Source organism: Sus scrofa, chromosome 2 (assembly GCF_054392235.1).
Source record: "Sus scrofa isolate SSC_HxYL_T2T_F1_AM1 chromosome 2, Sscrofa_HxYL_maternal_Yorkshire_Landrace_v2.0, whole genome shotgun sequence".
NCBI classification, from domain to species: Eukaryota; Metazoa; Chordata; class Mammalia; order Artiodactyla; family Suidae; genus Sus; species Sus scrofa.
In genome coordinates, this window is record NC_139384.1 from 43,260,389 (window position 1) to 43,281,944 (window position 21,556).

Here is a 21,556-nt window from a genome sequence, read left to right on the forward strand (position 1 = left end):
TCTGTGTCTTCTTCACCAAGGCCCCAAGACAAAGCAAACTTGATGTGCTAACCACAGCAGGCAAGTGATGCCCATTTGCTGTGGAAACTAGATTTCTTTGCTGTTGATCGGAAGTGACCCAGTGGCCCTGGAATCCCAAGAGAGGGGTCTTGTTGACCCCAGGACAACAGCAGCTAAATAACCGCATCTCATAGAGTTTGACAGCAAACACTGGCCACAGGGCACTTTGGATGCAAGATGCTCCTCGCTCCTCTGGGCAGCTCGAGGACTCATCCTGTGCTTACAGATGTCAGGAGACATCTGTCACTCACTCCAGCCCAAGCTGCCATTTGGCATAAAGGCTGGAACAGAAATTCAGGAGCCGGAGAACCCTGTGCATTAGGTTTGCCACATCCTGCTGAAGCCATCAAGTCAGAGCAAAGGTCGTATCTTAGTGGAAACTCACCTCTCCCTTGGGGTTGTGAGTGAAGGGGGCCTGTGGGTTACAAGAACAGACTGCAAGAAAAACTACGTGAGGGGCCGGAAGAGAACCCCCCCACGCCTCCCACCCCTGGCTGTGCATTTACATCCCCTGGTGAGCTTGTCAATTACACTGACCTTGGTTTCCACACCGCCAGCTGAGCCCAGTGTACAGCCAGGGCTGAGAACCACAACACAAACACTGGGCAAACAAGCTGCGTGGCTCAAAGACCAAAAGAGCCCCAGAGCCTCAATGAAAAGCAGCTGGTGGTGAAGGCCACAGCCACATACAATGCCTGAAAAAAAATTGAATTCCATCTTGATGAGGGTTCCCAAAAAGCTTCTTGGAAGCTGGGTCCTGAAGGCCAACCCAGAGGGGAAGGGGATCCAGGGAACAGCCTGAGCAAAGATCGATAGTTGGGAGATGCTACTGGGAATCAAGTCCCCGTGCTCTTTTCAATTTACTTACTCAATAAGCTCTAAGGTGCTGGTAGTATTGAACTGGCCCCAAAATTCAGTCTTTGAGGCCAGTCTAAAATGTTTTCAACTTTAGGAGTTCCTCTTGTGACTCAGTGGTAATGAAGCCGACTAGTATCCATGATGATGTGGGTTTGATCCCTGGCCTCGCTCTCTGGGTTAAGGATCCGGTGTTGCCATGAGCTGCAGTGTAGGTAACAGATGTGGCTTGGATCCCACATTGCTATGGCTGTGGTGTAGACCTGCAGCGTAGCTCTGATTTGACCCCTAGCCTGGGAACTTCCATATGCTGGAGGTATGGCCCTAAAAAGCAAAAAATAAAATATTTTCAACTTCAGTACTTAATTCTTTGTTCTCATCTAGGACTGTTCTGGAATAGGAACTGGAGGGGAAAGAGGATGGGGTGATAGATTTTGGAATCACTTTTAAAGTGTTTCTGTGTACAGCTTTCTCATTTGCTCCTGGGAAATCCATGGGCTGGGTAACCAGCATCTTACAGAGGCGGAGAGGAATACAGATAAAGTTCCCTGCAGGAGGCCACACAGGTGGCTACCATGAGAACAGTTGTCCCTTCTGCTTACCCTGGGGTGCCCTCCCCAGTTGGCTTCTCACCCAGAAATTTGGAGAGAGGTGCCACGGTGCTATGTTCAGACCTAAGAGGGCAATGACAAGAATTCTCCACAAGACACTAGACATTCATAGCTGCTCATTCAGCCAGTAACAAGGAATCAAGAACCCTCATTGCTTGATAAATGGACCATCACATGAATCTGTATAATCCCTCAATGTCCAAAACCATAGCCATAGTCAACACATGCTTAAATGTCCACACCAGAAATTATCATCTAGCCATTTAAAATGATGCTTTTGAAGAATCTACTGACCTGGAAAAATTCTAAGAGATGGCTGGCCCAGGACCAAGTGCTGCCTTGAGCCTGTGTACAAGCTGCCACTCTGCTCCCTCACTCGCCCAGCTGGAGGGCTTCTCTGGGTAGACGTGCAACTCACCAGACTCCATGACGACACCATCGCCTTGAGTGACTTTGCTCCATCACCACCACTCATAGGCCGTCTCAGAGGGGTCCAGCTTCTCACCCTGGCCCTGCCTGGGATGGAACATGGAACCATGAGCCAAAGAGTTGGCAAAATGTGGTGGAGCATCCACAGTCATCAGGAGAGGGGAAGCTGTACCAGGAGAACCCCTTGTCTTCTCTTGGATCCACAGACATCCTAACACCAGAGACACCTTCCTGGAAGGGCACCATAACATGGGGGCCTCAGCAGACAAGAAAGAGTCCAAATTTTAGCTCAGCCCCTCCTTAACCATGTGATCCTAGAAGAGTCACCTAGCCCCTCTGGGCCCCTGTTTTCTCATCTCTAAGGAGAGATCTGTCTACCTCAAGTAGTCTTTGATAGAATGAAAAGAATGAGCATTCACAGGGAGCCTAGCACCCTATGGGGACTGGGTAAGTGGTAACTGTCTCTTTCATTCTTTCTCATTCTTCCTATGCTCAGCGGAGCTTGGCATCCAGCAAAGGCTTTTCTCCATCTGAACCCCACAAAGTCTCCCACCCTCTGGCCTTTCTTGTTCTTCTCTTGGACCACACCATGTGTGTGGACACCAATCTTTGTGTGAGTCCACAGGATTCGCTTACCAGGGGAATAGGTGATCCGGGGAGTTCTCATGGGTCAGGGGCTGCCCAAGACAGACAGGCTTGTCTCTGCTCTCTGCTGCCCCCTGTTGGTTCAGAGCCTGAAGAGCCAGTTGCCCACTCGGCCCAGAGGGCTACACACACTTTTATGGAGACAAAAGACAACTCCAACCATTTTTTTTTTTTTTTTTTGTCTTTTTGCCATTTCTTGGGCTGCTCCCGCGGCATATGGAGGTTCCCAGGCTAGGGGTCGAATGAGAGCTATAGCCACCGGCCTACGCCAGAGCCACAGCAATGCGGGATCCGAGGCGCGTCTGTAACCTACACCACAACTCAAGGCAACTCCGGATCCTGAACCCAATGAGCAAGGCCAGGGATCGAACCTGCAACCTCATGGTTCCTAGCTGGATTCGTTAACCACTGAGCCACAATGGGAACTCCCCCCCCCCTTTTTTTTTTGGCAAAATTAACAAACAAAAAAGCTCTGGAGATCTGCAGACAGCAGTTTCAGAGCCAGTCCTGCCCTGCCCATGCTTGCTGCTTTGGGATGTTAATGGCTCAAGTGCCCCTGTATTCTGAGGCTTTGACATAACTGGGAAACCAGGCTGTGCTTTACACATTTGGGGGAATCCTCACTACATTTTCCTGAGAGACTGATTTTGAACAAGGCCTACAATGAACACGGCAGGAGTGTTGCCCTTCCTTCCATTCTCAGACGTTATCAACCAATCATTTCATTTCTTCCCTCCTGAGCACAGACTCGGCCTCAGCATCCTTTTTTTTAACACAGCTGCACACCATGTAGCCAGTCCTAGTTGTTGACAAGAGCTGGTGCACAAGATGAAACCTGTTTTACATCTTGGGGTTTGGAGCTCAAGAGCTTGGCCCTGCAGTCAAGAAGAAGATGCAGGCCAAAATTCCTGCTCTGTGCCTGCCCTACATCAGCTTTCTCCAAGTGGTCTGAGCACATCACAGTTGCAATAGTGCAGAACTGGGTTTCTGTCCTTGAAATGTATTTGATATTTCATTTAGGAAATTTACTAAAGGTAAAGTACCCAAAAGTTGATACCTAAAAGCACTACTGAGCCTGGAAATAGCAAATAAGTGGCATGTGAATGATATTAACTGATTTCCTCCCCCCAGCATTTCTGGTTACTTCCTTGGAGCAGCTAAACTGGACCACACGGCCCCTGTCGCCTCTTGGTTGGATGATGACAGCACAATGGAGAAGAACCATAGAGCCAAATCTAAGGTGCTCAAGGCTGCAAAAGCTTTCAAGGCTCTTGAGTTATAAGACTGGGGCTTTTGAGTGTCAGAAGCCTGAGTCTTGCAAGAGTGAGGGTGTAAATTTTGGAAATGACAGATCTGAAAGAAACTGTGACAGGTCTGAGCCTCTCCTTACCACGCCCCTGACTAGATAATTTCACACACTGTTGTGAGAGGAGGGAGAAGGAAAGGGTTCCAATGTGGGGAGACCCCTGAGAAGGGGGCCCATCCCCCGTCTACCCCCCGCCTGACCTGTGACCCAGGCCAGGCCCCAGGCAGGATAGGTCAAGCATCTGAGAGCAGAGACCCCAGGGCCCAGTTCTGGGTAAACCTGTGTTTCCTTCCCAAGGGACCCTGCAGGGCAGGGAAGATTAAGGAGAAATTGTTCCAAGAAATACAACCTGAGTTCTTCTAGTCCCAAGTGGCAAAAATCTAATGTCATGGAAATTTTATTTCATCTGCGGTTTCCCTTCTCCTTTATATTCTTCATTTGTTTTGTTTTACTTTGTTTTGTTGGGGGTACCAGGGCTTGGGGGAAAGAGGGGTCTGATCACAGTCATCACCTCTCCCCATGTCACCCACTGAGCTGTCCCTGGGCATCTGTTCACGTGAATATCCACTCCAGGGGCTCTAGCCCAAAGCCCACTGGTTCTCTATGCCTGGGGTACAGTCCACATCCCTCCATGCTTTGGGCGAGTCTGTGAGGACCCCAGGAGGCTGTCTCTGACCACTTCCACTTACTCACATGCAGCATAACTAGGCAAAGTGCATCAACTATGTAACCTCTCCAGGGCTCAGTTTTCTCATCTGTAAAATGGGGATAACAAAAGCACATTCCTCATGGGGTTGCGGTGACAACTAAATGAGTAAACAGATATTAAATAGCCAGAACACTATAAATGTGTTTGTTCATATTATTATGTGCTACAACTAGAAAAGGGGTAAGTGGTACAAGTCTCCATATACAAATTACCAACATGTAATATTTGTCACAGGTATTTGGATGTGCCTTCCCAGGTGGACGAGAAAGGATGAGGTTACAGCTAGGGCTTTGGGAACAGTACATTACCTGATACCGGAAAATGCGGATATTTCAAGTCAGACCCAACGGAACAGTGCTGGAGGCATCTCTGCACCAGGCATGATCCCTCCAGTTGCTGGATTGTGAAAAGGACCTGGAGGTCCTGGCATAAAAAAGCAGGTGGTCAAGGCAGGAGGTAGGGTAGAAGTGGGGACCTCCACACCCCTCCAGGGCCACAGGAGACTGGCTCTTTAACCAACCAATGTTAAAACCTTTCGTTCTTTTCACTACCAGTCTGACCTTACCAATGAGTTGGCCCAATCACTGGCCATCCCAGCTGAGCTACGACTGTTCCAGTTGGAGCACTCAAAGGTCCACGTCCCATGAAAACCGAGACAACCACAAAGTCTGGTCACCCTACCCACAGGAGATGTGTAAGCCTCACCGCCCCCATTCCCCACCCCCACCCTGGCCCAGGGCTGATCTTACAGCTTAATAACCAGGAGCAAACACTCCTCTTTAGACAGAGAATGTGTGAAACCCCTTGAAGAATCTCTGAGCACACTCAGTGACTTCTAGGTGAAACATTTACCCAAGATCCTAAGGGCTTTCAATTCCCCTGATGCTTTCTCGTTGAAGACAAGAGATCTATCTGGAGCCATTGTGCTTAGTGGCTCTTACCTTCTCCAGGAGATAAGACAGACTGGTGAGACAGCGTCCACACAGCGCTTCTGCTAGTCACTGGTTTGCCACAGAGGACACACAGGTCAAATGCCAGACCCCTGGACACCGACTGGGCAAGCATGTTTTCCCTTCAGAGGGAAGACACTCTCCAAAAAGTCAAGCCAGTTTCTCTCATCCACGCCTTTCTCCAGCCCCACAGATCAAAATGAGACCACGCCCTAAGTTCTCACAGGCTCTCACCCAATAAGCCAGCTGCAACTCACAATATTTTGCAGGTGCTCAAAAGAACTCTAGCTGCGGTACCCAGGAAAGAAGAAAACATTCCTTCTTGCTTGTCTGTAAAAATTTACTTTTCAAAGCCAAGTAAAGGCGGAGAAGGAGACAAAGAAAGATGTATAGTAAAATCATCTGCATTGGTCAAATGTAGAAAATCAGCCACCCAAAAGAAAGGAGGAAATTGAAAGTTAGCTTTGACTCCTTCGACTGTATCCTTTCCGCCTGTAACTTGCTAAGGAGAATCTCCACGTGCACTGGGCTATGTCTGCTCATGGTGACATCTGTCAACCTAGAGGTTTAATTGTTGGTAATAGCAGTTCCCTGTTATTCAGGCACCACACAAATAGCATAAATATGATTTAACCACCCTTGCCAGAAATCACAAATTTGCGTCATGCACACTGAACGCTAAGGCTGATTAGCACAAAATTTAATTTTCGTTAATATCAGCCCAAGACAAGTAGAGCATGAAATTAACCTGATGTGTTAATACTGTGCTTCACAGTTTCAACTGTATCCTGTAGATGTTCTCACTGGAGACAGGTGTGGCTCTGCGTGGGGAAGAACTCTAGCAATCAGCGCTGTCTGGGAGGCAGAATGAGCTGGCCCAGGAGGCGGTGTTCCCCGCAGCTGCCGGAGTTCAAGAAGGCACTGGCTGATAACTCAGGGAGGCATCGGATGGCGACTGGATATTATGGTCAGAATTAAGGCCCTTTCGCCTCTGCAGTCCTTTCCCATCCTGAGGTTCTGGGATTTGAAATCTCAAGAAAACTTCCCCAGGTCGGATGCTATTACCCAAGATAGGGGTTAGCAAACTATAGTCTTCAGGCTAAATCCAGCCCGTTACCTTTTTTGCACAGCCCATGAGCTAAGAACAGTTTTTACATCTTTTAACTAGAAGAATAATATGTCATGATTTGAAAATTATATGAAATTCAAAGTTCAGGGTCCATAAAGTGTGATAGGAGCCCAACCATGCCATTCGTTTCTTATGTCTTGGTTTTGGGGGGAGGGATTGTTTGTTTCTTTTTGTTTTTTATTATTGTTAAATGTCATTTGTTTTGTATTGTTTACAGCTGCTTTGAGGCTACCATGGCAGAGCTGAGTCGTTGCAACAGAGACCATATGAACTGGAAAGCCCTAAATACTTACGATCTGGCTCATTACTGGGAAAGTTTGCCAACCCCTGATCTGAGACAATAATAATATTCAAATAGACTCTTTGGAGAGGAGACAAAGAACATCAAGAAGAATGGGACTCTAGGCTTTCACTCTTTATCAATTATACACAATGTGCTTGAGTTTGAAGAAAAGGAATGTAGCTTAAAAAAAAGTTCAGGATACATGTGATAGTTTAAAATACTTTCCCTTTGGAGTTCCGGTGGTGGCACAGCAGAAAAGAATCTGAAGGAACCATGAGCTTGCGGGTCTGATCCCTGGCCTCGCTCAGTGGGTTAAGGATCTGGCGTTGCCATGAGCTGTGGTGTGGATTGCAGATGTGGCTCGGGTCCTGCGTTGCTGTGGCTGTGGCATAGACCAGCAGCTGTAGCTCCTATCTGACCCCTAGCCTGGGAATTTCTATGTGCCTATAAAGCAAAATAAAATAAAATAAGATAATTTCCCTTTGGAGAAGCACATTGTGGCCTGTGAATGGCGGGCTGTAGGTGGCTCCAGATGTCCAGAGGTTCCTAGACTAAGCCACTGTGCAACTGAAAAAATAGTTGTCCGTATGTATGGGTACCTGTGCTCTTCCTACCAAGGGCAGGGTCCAGGGCAGGGTCCAGGGCAGGTATGCAGAGATAGATGTTGGAATCCTTATCAAACACATTCCAGGATTTCCCTAAATACACAGTCTTCCCTTCTCCCTATGTTGGGCAAACAAATACCTCCTCATTTTCAATAAACTGGTATATATTATTAATTCAATTTAGCCATTTGTGGGAGGCCAATGTTAAATCCTCAGAACCTGTCAATGTTGCCTTATTTGGAAAAAGAGTCCTTGCCAATGTGATTAAATTAAGGATCTTGAGATGAGGAGCTAGTCCTGGATTACCTTGTGGGCCCTAAATGCCATCGCAAGTATCCTTGCGAAGGAGACACGGAGGAGAAAGCAGCGTGACCACAGAGGCAGAGAAGGGAACAATGCGGCCACAAGCCCAGGAGTGTCAAGGCAGCTGCCAGAAGCTGGTAGAGGTAAGGAATTGGATTTTTCGCAAAAACCACCATATTCCAAACTTCTGGCCTCCAAAACTGTTACAGAATACATTTCTGCTACATTAAGCCCCCATGTTTGTGTTAATTTGTGACAGCAGCCTCTGGACACTAACACACCATTACAAAAGGGTTTTGTTATAAACAGTCCCACAGTCCTGATGTAATTATTTTCATTACTTTGTGGTGAAATACCCAATATCACTCAAAAGCCCATTCAAAGCTTTCCTCTTTTACAGACTGCGATGTGGGAAGAGCATATGCTGGACTAAGTGAAGTGACTTAGTTAAAGCACCTGGCCCAGACTAGCTACTTTGGCATGTGAATTCCTTTCTTTTCCCCCAGCAGAATCTGCTGCCCCTTCCTTTGAAGTGCTGCTGGCACCTCATACATATTTTAATTAGCACTTACCTTTCTCAACTACACCTCTGTGTTTTTGATCAGTCACTCCCTACCCCCTACCAATGGGCTATGAACTTCTCAGGGCAATGATCATACCTCATTCTTTTTTTTTTTTCTTTTTTCTTTTTCTTTACTTTTTATTGAGGTTTACACACAGTAAAGTGTCCATATCTTTTTCTTGTTTTGTTTTGTTTTGTCTTTTTGCCATTTCTTGGGCTGCTCCTGCGGCACATGGAGGTTCCCAGGGTAGGGGTCGAATCGGAGCTGTAGCCGCTGGCCTACACCAGAACCACAGCAACATGGGATCCGAGCCACGTCTGTGACCTATACCACAGCTCATGGCAATGCCGGATCCTTAACCCACTGAGCAAGGGTCAGGGATCGAACCCGCAGCCTCATGGTTCCTACCTGGATTCGTTAACCACTGAGCCACAACGGGAACTCCAAAAGTGTCCACATCCTACGTTCAAAGAATGTTTATAAATGTTTAGATTTGGGTAGCCGCCACCCAAATCAAGAAAGAAAACATCTCAGCCCCCTAAGGCTCTCATACACCACTTCCCAGTCAACACCTTCCAGCTACTATTCTGACTTCTAACTATAGTTTAGTTTAGGCTGTTTTTTTGTTTGTTTTTGTTTTCGTTTTTTGGGGTTTTTTTGGTTTTGGAGGGTTTTTTGTTTTGTTTTGTTTTTATTTTTATTTTTATTTTTTTCTTTTAGGGCCTTACCTTGAGGCATAGGGAAGTTCCCAGGCTAGGGGTAGAATTGGAGCGGCAGCTCCCAGCCTACACCACAGCCACAGCAATGCCAGATCCTTAACCCACTGATGGAGGCCAGGGATTGAACCCTCATCTTCAAGGATACTAGCTGGATTCCTTTCCACTGAGCCACAACGGCAACTCCCAGGTTTTGCCCACTCTTGGATAGCATATAGCATACACTCTTTCAAATAAGGCCTCTCTCACGGAGCATAATGTTTTTGAGATTTATTCACGCTGCAGTGTGTGGCAGCAATACATTCTTTTCTGTTGTGTGACATTATCACAACTTAGCTATCTACATTATTGTGAATGGACCCTAGGGAATTTCCAGTTTGGAACCATTACAACTATCGCTGCCGGGAAGACTCTTGTACCTGCCCTGCCATGGAAAAAAAGCACTCATTTCTGTTGGGTATTTACAGGACTGGAACTTCTGGATCACAGGGATATGTATAGAACAAGCTTTAGGAGATACTGTTGAATCGTTCTCTAAGCAGTTGTAAAATTTTTCACTTACTCCAGCAATGCATGAAATTTGGAGCACCACATCATCACCAAACTTTGTCAGTCTTACTTTATTTTTGTCATTGTGGTAACAGCTAATTCATTCATTTTCTTCTTTACTGAAGTATAATTGACATATAATGGTAAGATATTCAAAATATACATCATAATTATATATGTGTGTGTGTACACACACACACACACACACACACACACACACACTCATTGTGAAAGGATTCCCTTCATGGAGTGAATACATCCATCACTTCACATACATTTTTTTTTTTTCCTTTGGTGAGAACGTTTCCACTCTCTAAGCCAATTTCAATCAAGCAACACAGTGTTATCAACCACAGTGTTATAACCACAGTATACATTAGATCTAATTCATCTTAGAAGTGAAAGTTGGTACCCTTTTACCAGCCTCTCCCTATTTCCCCCACCCCCTAGCCCCAGGCAAGCACTTTTCCATTCTCAGTTTCTATGAGTTTGACTTTTTTTTTTTTTTTTTAGATTCCACATGTAGTGATGTAATGCAGTATTTGCCTTTCTCTGTCTAACTTACTTCACTTTACCTAATTTCTCCTTTTATCCCACATATACTAGGCTAAAATTTGTATTAGGTCATCCCAACTTCCTTCCCGGCCAATAGTGGCCAGATACAACCATTTGGCCAAAAGCCAGGTAAACCATAAGCTACTTACCATAGGCTGCTTACTGATTTGCATGAAAAAATGAGCTGGGCCAATCAGATCCCCTAGCTCAGAAATTAAAGCAACGAAACAAAGAATACCACAGTCTTCAATAAGAGCAAATAATGAAAAGTGGAAATGGATATGGCAAGTCAATACAAGCCAAAGATATGACAAATTATAAAAAGCAGAAGAAATAACAGAGAGACAATATAGGGTAGAGCAGGGAGGAGCAGGAAGCAGCTAAGCCCAGGACAGACTGAAGAATATATTATGAGAATAGCAATGAATGAATTGTGTGTGTGCTTTTTAGGGCTGCACCTGAGGCATATAGAAGTGCCTAGGTTAGGGGTTGAATGGAGCTACAGCTGCCAGGCTATACCACAGCCACAACAATGCCAGATTTGAGACGCATCTGCAACCTACACCACAGCTCATGGCAATGCCAGATCCTTAACCCACTGAGCGAGGCCAGGGATCAAACCTGCAGGGTCATGGATACTAGTCTGGTTCGTTACTGCTGAGCCACAACAGGAACTCCTAAATCTCCATGATATTGTGTCTCCATTCTGTCACAATAAATACTCTTAGCATAAATCTTTGCTCGCTTTAGTTTGAGGGAGCTCCTGCTTCTTGCAACCAAAACTATTCAACTTTCATGCCTAGTAAGAAATACCAGTGGTGGGCTGGTAAATGCTTAACAATCAACTCTCTGAGATTAAAAGGCCCTGATTTGAAGTGCTTGCCAATATATGTGATGTAAATAATCCTGCCAGAGCCATTTTCAAACTACCAATGTGACATCACTGGACACAGATGGCAAGAGAGGGGAATAGCACACTATTACATAGAATATTCACCACACAGATGCAAGAAATGTAATAACCTCAAGAGCAGAGATAGTAGTAAAAGAATAGGTGAATACTTATTCTCCACTGAGTACAACTGAGTATTTATTACCTTTGTTTTTAACACAATTTATTTAGTTGAAATTCTATGTAAGTTAAATTTTTAGAATGGTTGCATTTACTAACAAGCTTGCAAAATTCCTGCAAACAGACCAATCAAGCCACCTCTAGCACACCACTGAAGTAGATGCTCATTAAAAATCTGAATCCTTTCCTGCCTTCTGTGCAAACTGCATTATGACAAGCTCCTCCTCACCATGTGGGGTTCAGCTGCCCAGCTTCTAAGCCAGGGGCATATCCGAATATGAGCAAAGCCTATCATGTGATGAAAATCTTGTACTCAATTTTACACTGTAGATTTCCACTGGTGATATTCTAAACCATGGAAACAGACATGTCATGGCTATATTTACCCAGACAGAAGTGTCACAGCTTTTTAGTAGGGGGAGTCGGGTTTGTTTTGATTTTGTTTGGTCTAACTGCAGAACACAAGCCAGTATGTTAGGTAGTCACAGGGACTTTTTACTCAGGGAAGGGGTCACTGAGTCAAAAATCCAGCAACTATCCAAGCCCCTTCCGTAGGTCTACCACGGTGCTGGGCACCAGGTCATAAAAAGTCCAGTAAGAGCTGCAGTTTCTGCCCTTCGGGCTCTCAATAATAGTGATGCTGATGATGAGAGCTGATGTTTATTAAGTGCTTATTATATAACAAGATTGTGCTTTATGTTGGATAAACCCAACTAATCCTCATAGCCGCCCTATGTGGCAGGTCCTATGATCTTCCCAATCTCATAGGCAAGAAAGATGAGGCACAGCGATCTGATGAAAGAGCCTAAGGTTAAAATACGAATCCAGGTATCCAACCCAGAGACCATGCTGGGCCACTGGGCCACCTCACTTTAGGACAGTAAGATATAAATATTATTGTCCAAGTAAATAACAAAGATATTGGGAAAGATTATATATAAGATAATATATAAGTCTATTAGGATCAAAGAAGGAAGGGAAAGATTATGAGGGTACATGAGGATACTTTTAGGGTGACATCTGTCCTATCTTGATTGTGGTGATATCATCAGTGTATATATATATATATATATATAAACTTATCAAATTGTGTACTCTAAGAAGGTACAGTATATTATTTGTCAATTATACCTTAATAGTTCTGCCTTTTTTTTTTTTTGTCATCTTTTTGCCTTTTCAAGAGTCACTCCCGCAGCATATAGAGGTTCCCAGCCTAGGGGTCTAATCGGAGCTGTAGCTGCTGGCCTATGCCAGAGTCACAGCAACGCGGGATCCAAGCCGCATCTGCGACCTACACCACAACTCACGGCATCGCCAGATCCTTAACCCACTGAGCAAGGCCAGGGATCAAACCCGCAACCTCATGGTTCCTAGTCAGATTTGCTAACCACTGAGCCACGACAGGAACTCCATTATAGTGCTGCTTTTTAAACTGAAAAAAAAAGTAAAACCTTGGAGTTCCCGTCATGGTGTAGTGGAAACAAATCCACCTAAGAACCATGAGATTTCAGGTTCGATCCCTGACCTCGCTCAACGGATTAAGGATCTGGTGTTGCCACGAGCTGTGGTGTAGGTCGCAGATGCAGCTCAGATCTGGTGTTGCTGTGGCTCTGGCGTAGACCAGCGGCAATAGCTCTGATTAGACTCCTAGCCTGGGAACCTCCATATGCTGCGGGTGTGGCCCTAAAAGGACAAAAGACATATATAAAGCCACATATCATATGATTCAATTTATATGATATTCTGGAAAGGGCAAAATAGAGGTTAAAAAAAAAAAGATCAATAGTTGCCAGGGGCTGGGATAGGGAAAAGGTTGAGGGCAAAGGGGCATGAGGGGATTCGGAGGGTCAGTAGATGTGATGAGAAGGACACTTCATCTTGATGGTCTCCACCCACCCCCTCCCACACCCATAACCCCAGTCATGAGAAAAACATCAGACAAGGCCAGATTGAGGAACGTTCTATTAAATATCTCAAAACTGCCAAGGTCATCCAGAACAAGGCAAGACTGAGAAATCGTCACAGGCCAGAGGAGACTAGAGAGGCACAATGACCAAATGTATTATGGTGTCCTGAATGAGATTCTGAAACAGAAAAGAGACATTAGTGGAAAAACTAGTGAAATCTACATAAATTCTGAAGTTCAGTGATAGTGATGTGCCGGTGCTGATGCCTTAGTTCTGGTGAATGTACCAGAGTGACATGAAATGTTAACAACAGGAGTTCCCTTCGTGGCGCAGTGGTTAACGAATCTGACTAGGAACCATGAGGTTGCAGGTTCAGTCCCTGCCCTTGCTCAGTGGGTTAATGATCCGGCGTTGCCGTGAGCTGTGGTGTAGGTCGCAGATATGACTCAGATCCCACGCTGCTGTAGCTGTGGTGTAGGCTGGCAGCTGCAGCTCCAATTCAACCCCTAGCCTGGGAACCTCCATAAGTCATGGGTGCGGCCATAAAAAAAAAAAAAAAAAAAAATTGTGTGTGTGTGTATGTGTGTCTGTGTATTATTATGCAACCATTCTCAAGTCATATTGATAAGTAAAAAGGCAGGGTGGGAGTTCCCGTCGTGGCGCAGTGGTTAACGAATCTGACTAGGAACCATGAGGTTTCGGGTTCGGTCCCTGCCCTTGCTCAGTGGGTTAATGATCCGGCGTTGCGGTGAGCTGTGGTGTAGGTTGCGGACGCGGCTCGGATCCCTCGGATCCCGCGTTGCTGTGGCTCTGGCGTAGGCTGGCAGCTATAGCTCTCATTCGACCCCTAGCCTGGGAACCTCCATATGCCGTGGGAGCAGCCCAAGAAATGGCAAAAAGACAAAAAAAAAAAAAAAAAAAGAAAGAAATGTTAACAATAGGGGCAAGTAAGAGAGGAGATGCTGAGAACACTTTGAACCATCCTGGCAACTTCTCTGTAACCCCCAAATCATTCCAAAATAAAAAGGGTATTTCAAAGAATCTTAGAAGAGGCCCTAGATGCTTTTCTTCGTCCTCTTAAATCTTTTCAAAAGCAGGGAAGAGCATATTTCATTTTTTAGCCAAGAATTCATTTCCACGCCAAGGGCAGGAGCTTCGCTGCTTTGACTCACAACACCTGACACCAGGCAGTCTGGTGGGGGGGGGGGTTGATCATCTGACTGTTCCCCCCACCAGAGCCCCTCAGGCTCTCCCCCCACACTCCCCCATCCCTCCCCCACCCCCCGTCCCCCATCGGCAGCACCAGGGCAGTTTGAAACCCCTAAAGGCATCCTGGTCATGTGTTCTTCCAGACAGCCCAGGGTCAGAGGGCAAGGGCAGCTTCCTCTGCTGCTCTCTTGAAGCCCCACTGGTCAGATGGGCTCTGAGCAGAACCACTGCTGGGTGGGGGAGGGTTCCCTCTGAGGCCAGGGGGGTTTCAGGGCTCCCTTGAACCAAGTGTGTGAGTGTGTGTCTGTGTAAGAACGAGTGACAGACAGACAGACTGAACCGCGTGTGGAGGAGGAGGTTAGGATGAGTGACCTGAAACCGGCTCCTGGAAAGAACCTCTCAGCAGGGGAGCAGCGAGTCCTTTTGGAAACCAGTGAAGCAGGAAAGTGGTGTTGACCAATCTATTGCGCAGGCCCTTTTCACTAGGTGTAAATAAATGAAAGGCTGACCCGTCCTCCTGAGGACTAAGAATCTCTGCTGTTCCCTGCTTTCCCCACCCCCAGCCTCTGTGACCACTTTTCCACCTGGCCTTCTGCCCTCGGCTCCCCCCGCTCCCTCCCCCCGGCCCCCCACACGTAGAGCTCCTTTCCCTGTCCCTCTCCTCCTGGCCTGTCTTCAAGGATTACTCTGCTTCACAATTGGGGCCACTCACCTGGAAGCCTTAGCCCCGCCCCCTGGGATAGCCCCGCCCACGAGGTACACTCCAGGCAAACGTGGTCTTCCCACCCAGGTGCTTCTGCAGCGTCCACACAGGGCGTCTGGATAAAGAACATCTCAGCATCCTTCATTCCAGAGAGAAGCCAATACCTTCACTCAAAAAATGAAGATGTCCTTCTCAACTGATTCCTTTAGAGAAATCGGAGTTGTGTGTGGTATCAGGCAGGGTCTGGTCAAGAAGCAGAACCCACATCAGTAATTTTGACAGGCAGTGTAGCATAAAGAATTATTCGTAACTCGTTGCAATACTCAGTTTGCAATGTATACATATTTCGAATCGTTACATTGTACACCTTAGGCTGACACAACGTTGTATGTCCTGTTCACCAGGAATTCCAGAACTAAAAAGCCAAGACTGAATACTGAGGTTCCTGCATACAGGAAACAGCTATTGCTGCCACAGCTGGAGGATGGAAGGTGAAAGTTTGGGGCTGCTAGGACCTAAAAGCATGGAGAGATGGAACCCAGACCTCTGAGGAAAGCATGCCAACAGGCTAGGGGCTGGGATCTCCAAGGAAGGACAATGCGATTGGTTTTGAGAGGGTGAGAAAAAAATGAAAACCAGAGTCAGCTGCCATATTGAAATCAACTGCCACTGCCAAGGCTCAGTTGGGTGAGGCTGGCAGGAACTGTAAGCCAACACATCTCCTTTCCCTCCTCCTGCCTTCCAGTCTCCATGTAGCACCCCCTACTGGCAGAGCCTTAAGTCCATCCAGCCGGCAAAGGAGACAGGGGTTTGCAGAGTCCCAGTTCCAACATTGCAAAGCAAGTAAACAAAGCAGGTGTGAACTTGAGACTCAATAGTATAATGACAGAAGGAAGAAGAAATAAAATTTTGTTGTTGTTGTTTACAGCTGCAGCTGTGGCATAGGGAAATTCCTGGGCCAGGGATTGAATCCAAGCCACAGCCCCCAACCTATGCCAGATCCCTTAACCCATTTCTCTGGGCCCAGGATCGAACTCGGACCACGACATCGATGGGCGTCACTGCAGTTGGATTCATAACCCTGCTTGCCACAGTAGAAAATCCAGCACCTCTCCCCCGCCACCCCACCGCCCCGTTTTGTTTGTTTGGAGGGTGGGGGATTTTCTTTCTTTCTTTCTTTCTTTCTTTCTTTCTTTCTTTCTTTCTTGTCTTTTACAGCCACACCTGCAGTATATGGATGTTCCCAGGTTAGGGGTCGAATCAGAGCTGCTGCTGCTGGCCTACACCACAGCCACAGCAACTAGGGACTGAGCCCAGTTTGTGACCTACACCACAGCTCACAGCAATGCCAGATCCTTAACCCACTGAGCGAGGCCAGGGATACAATGTGCAACTTCATGGATGCAAGTCAGGTTCTTAATGTGCTGAGTCACAACAGTCCAAGAAATATAAATTTATAATCTATTGAATGACTATTCCATAGATATTCTATGTGATTGTATGGGTGTAATAAGAATCTCTGAATATGATATGTCATGTGTGATGGTGGCTCCCTATTTCTAGTAATAGTATCTAATATTCCCCAGGAGTTTGCCTCCTATGAGGCAAATGCTAAACTCTCCACATCAGAGATCTAATTCAGTACTCCCCAAAACACAAGGATGTAGATACCAAGAAAGTATTCATTTCCATATTTTAAAGATATGGAAATCAAGGTTTAGAGAAGCTAAGTAGCTTGCTTGTCACACTCAAGAACTAATAGATCTGCAACCAGACACCACAGAGCTCGTGTGTGGTCCCTGCATCCCCTCTTATCTACACAGTCTTCCACTTTTTCTTCCCCTTCCATAAGATGGTCAGGAGCTCCTCCAGCACAAGGGCTAACAGAGTCCTCAGAACTCTCTGCTCAGATGCACTGTGCAGATCCAAGGCCATGGCATATTAAAGCCCCGTATTAAAACATACGCAGTATTGAAGCACATACACACAACCACGAAACCAAAGGAAAGGCAGAAAAGAGCACTCACATTCCAGTGCCATCGTACAATATGCAGACAATAAAATTACAATGTGGAAATACACATATTGACATGGAAAGATAATAACGGTTAACATGTAATCAGAGATTCCCATGAGCTGGACACTGTATTATGGGCTTTTTTGGTGTCACCATATTTAATCCTCAGAACAGCCCAATGTAGAAGATTGCATCGTTATCCTGTCCATTTTACAGATGAAGAGATTGAGGCACCAGAGAAATTATAGAACATATTCAAGGTCATATAGCTAGTAATTGATCGAGGCAGTATTTGAAACAATGCAGTCAAGCTGCAGAGCACATGATGTTGATACCACACTATTCTGACCCCAGCAGAGTATAAAAATCTTCCTAACAGCCTGTTCAGTAAAAAGAAAGCAGGTTATGTGGACCAGTGTGGACAGTATTTTGCTGTATAAGTACACACTAAATACTACAGCAAAATACTATGTACGCCATTCCCTAAGGGACTGACTGAATGGGTTTATAATGAAATATACACAGTGGTTAATTTCAGAATGGTAGTTTGATTTTTTTGCTTATTTTTACAATATCCATACATTCTATATTTTTTTCTACTTACATGTTCTTTTTGTAAAAAATATTTTAAGGTTTTTTTTATTAAGAAATGAATGTCATTTCAGCGAAAATGATCCTTTGATTTGAAAAGCTCCCTAATATTTTGGGTGGATAAGAAAAAGAAACTTGTGGTCCCAATAGACACGTTCAATAGAAAAGAAATTCAAAAGCATCTACTTCATCCTGGAGAGGTGGTAAAATTTTCCCTGACCATCATCCCGCACCCTCAAAAAAGCCCAGGAGCCAAGTCCCGTGCATTGTTTTAAGCCTGTTCCCTTCTCCACTGCACTATGGGGCTGGGGGTGGGGGGAGGAATGCCCATTTATTGAACATTGCGTGATTATTCCACTTTGAAACGCACGCTGCCTAGATTCTAATCAAGATGACTTGGTCCCTCAGAACACCCGACATCCGCGCGCTGGGTAGCATTGTTGTGCTAGCTGTGATGTTATCCCTTTGCTTCGAGAGTATTCTCTCCAATTTCCCCAAGCCATGTGTTGCCTTGGAAACATCATGATTCTTATAGAGATCTAAGCAAAGGGAAATAATAAAAATAATAAAATCTTACAGTTGAAGTCTATCTTTCATGCCACCAAGGCACATTGCTAAAGCTTTCCTCTAGGTAAAAAAAAATCAGACAGGCAGAGTGGCTCAGACCATGCGTCACCCTGATAATTAACAATTAGAGAAAACACACGGATGTCTGTTCTCCAGATAATTCGGGTCAAAGTAGTTTTCCACCTGAAATTGTTGCTAAGGCCAACAATTTCATGAACAGGAAGATTTAGTCCCATATCTAAAGGCACTGGCTTGAAAGAAGCCTCTAAGCTGGAAAGCAACAAAGCCTCTTGCCATCGTGGCATCAATTCATGTGAAAGAAAGGTCTGGCATAATCCAGGGACTCTTCCCTTTGGAGCAGCAGTTAGTGATCTTTTCTGTAAAGGGCAGGATCATAAAAGTGGTTCAGCTTTGCAGGCCACATGGTCTTTGTCTCAACTACTCTACTCTTGTAGGATGAAAGCAGCTGTAGATAATAAGGAAAGAGCATGGCCATGTTCCAATAAAACTTTATTTATAAACACAGGTGGTGGGCTAGGCTTGACCCAGGGGCCGTAGTTTGCAGACCCTTGCTCTGAAGTGGAGGCTGAAGATCCTCAGGTGTGTCAGCAATAGTCAAAGATTACACTCAGAAGAACTATCAAGTTGCTAAAGCTGTTCTCAAATTCATTAATTCGACACACATGTACTGCATTCCTTTTGTGAGCCAGGCCCTGGCTGAAGCCTTGTGAATTAGAAGTAGAAAAACAAATAAAGTCCCCAGGATTAACAGTTGACAGAGGAGGACATCCTAAGCCAGTAAACAAATAAGCATGAACCTTTCTGGTGATGACGAGTGATAAAAGATGACAAATAAAGGTATTTTTTTTTTTTTACTTGATTTACAATGTTACACCATTTTTTTTTTTCCGTCTTTTTAGGGCCAGACCTGCAGCATATGGAGGTTCCCAGGCTAGGGGCTGAACCAGAGCTGGAGCCACTGGCCTACACCACAGCCACAGCAACGCAAGATCCAAGCTGAGTCTGTGACCTACACCACAACTCACAGCAAACGCCGGATCCTTAACCCACTGAGCAAGGCCGGGGATCGAACCTGCATCCTCATGGATCCTAGTCAGATTCATTAACCGCTAAGCCACGCTGGGAACTCCCTAAGGAAGGTGTTTTGAGCTCACTTTGGAATGAAGAGAGGGAGCTGTAAATGCATAGACCTGGGCAAAGAGCAGGCAGGTTATCAGATAGAGTGATGGCAAACACCAAGGGCCCAGTGGCAGGAACAGCCTTTGTGGGTTTGAGGAAGAGAAAGGGCTGTCTAGACCAAACATGATGAAAAAGGAGAGGACGGTTTGATATGAGGCTGAAGAGGTAATCAAGGGTCAAGGCAAGCAGAGTCTTCCGAGCCACAGGGTCTCTTCTTGACCTCATCTTGCCACTGTCCAGCAGTCCTGGCTCTCACTGTAACCTCACAGGGGGACTCCCAGGCCCTGGACCTTCCTTAATTTCCCTGTATCCCTCAGGCATGGCTAGTCCTGGAGCCGTTCTAAAAGTCCTAGATGGAACAGGTTCCCCCACCAAGGAAAACACATCTAATTTCACTGGAACCAATAGAAGGCAGATTAAAGTAAATTTAGGTTGCAATAAGATTTTGAAGCTGATCAAGTGGCATTTTTGGCAACCCCTTTTCTTGAAATTAATCCTCAGACCAAGATGAAAAAGGAAATTACTGCCTTAAAGCCACGTTCAAAAGAAAAAGGAAAAAGCGACTGAACTTCTCAAGTTCCCTCTGTGGCACAATGGGCTAATAAGAATCTGACTGCAGTGGCTCAGGTCACTGTGGGGGTGTGGGTATGTTGCTCAGCCTGGCACAGTGAGTTGAAGGATCCAGCATTGCTGTATTGGCAGTGTAAGTCCCAGCTGCAGCTAAGATTTAATCCTTGTCCTAGGAACTTTCATATGCTGCAAGTATGGGTATTAAAAAAAAAATTGCTTATCTCCTTTAGGTCTGTCAAAGACAATAATCTTTGAATCAGAAAACACAGAGTTCCCATCGTGACGCAGCGGAAACGAATATGACCAGGAACCATGAGGTTGTGGGTTCGATCCCTGGCCTTGCTCAGTGGGTTAAGGATTCGATTCAGTGTTGCTGTGAGCTATGGTGTAGGTCACAGACGCAGCTCGGATCCTGTGTTGCTGTGGCTGTGGTGTAGGCCGGCAGCTACAGCTCCGATTAGACCCCTAGCCTGGGAACCTCCTTATGCTTCGGGAGCGGCCCCAGAAAAGGCAAAAAGACAAAAATAAATAAATAAATAAATAAATAAATAAATAAATAAATGGGAGACGTGTATGGTATGTGAATTATATCTCAATAAAGCTGTTAAAAAAATTTTAAAGACTGTCACGTTGCTGATATTTGTTCCCCCCAAGTGCCAGCCTCCAACCACATCATCCAAGAGTGAATTCTCCCCATCAACAAACTGCCATGTCCATACTCATACACAGAACTATCCATCAGCTTTTTATTTTTGTCTTGTTGTTGTTGTTGTTGTTGTTGTTGTTGTTATTGTTGTTGTTGCTATTTCTTGGGCCGCTCCCGCGGCATATGGAGGTTCCCAAGCTAGGGGTTGAATCGGAGCTGTAGTCACTGGCCTACGCCAGAGCCACAGCAACGCGGGATCCGAGCCGCGTCTGCAACCTAAACCACAGCTCACGGCCACACCGGATCGTTAACCCACTGAGCAAGGGCAGGGACCGAACCCGCAACCTCATGGTTCCTAGTCGGATACGTTAACCACTGCGCCACGACGGGAACTCCTCCATCAGCTTTTTAATCCATTTGTAGATAGGAATGAACAAACTACCAGGATCTTTGACAAGAGTCATCAATGTGAGGGAACCGAAAAAAGGAACAGAAGGAAACAGAAAAAAGGAAACAAATAAACAGATATAACGCAAGAAGAAAAGGCTTAGAAAAAAAAGGGGAAGTACATCTAGTCAGTTTCCTCAAAAAAAAAAAAACTGACCTTGCACACAAAAAGCCAAGAGATCATGAAAAAGAGGTAATCAAATAATAAGATTTTGAAATTAAAAATACGAGAGTACACAGTAAAAAAAATGATCGTCTACATAAATAAATGACTTGGAAGATGAAATTGAAGAATCTTATAAGAAGGAAAGTAAAAATAAAAAGGGACCAAAAACATGGGGGCAAAATATAAAGATTCA

General features: G+C 45.5%; 1 long non-coding RNA gene across 1 annotated transcript in view; it reads left to right on the forward strand.

Moving 5' to 3' along the window:
* The window catches only part of LOC146405339 (uncharacterized), an 855,846-nt gene that overhangs the window by 615,467 nt on the left and 218,823 nt on the right, over nucleotides 1-21,556 (forward strand). The window contains exon 2 of the long non-coding RNA XR_014837237.1: nucleotides 7,286-7,342. This is a non-coding gene — a long non-coding RNA (uncharacterized LOC146405339). The remainder of the gene's footprint in view (nucleotides 1-7,285; nucleotides 7,343-21,556) is intronic.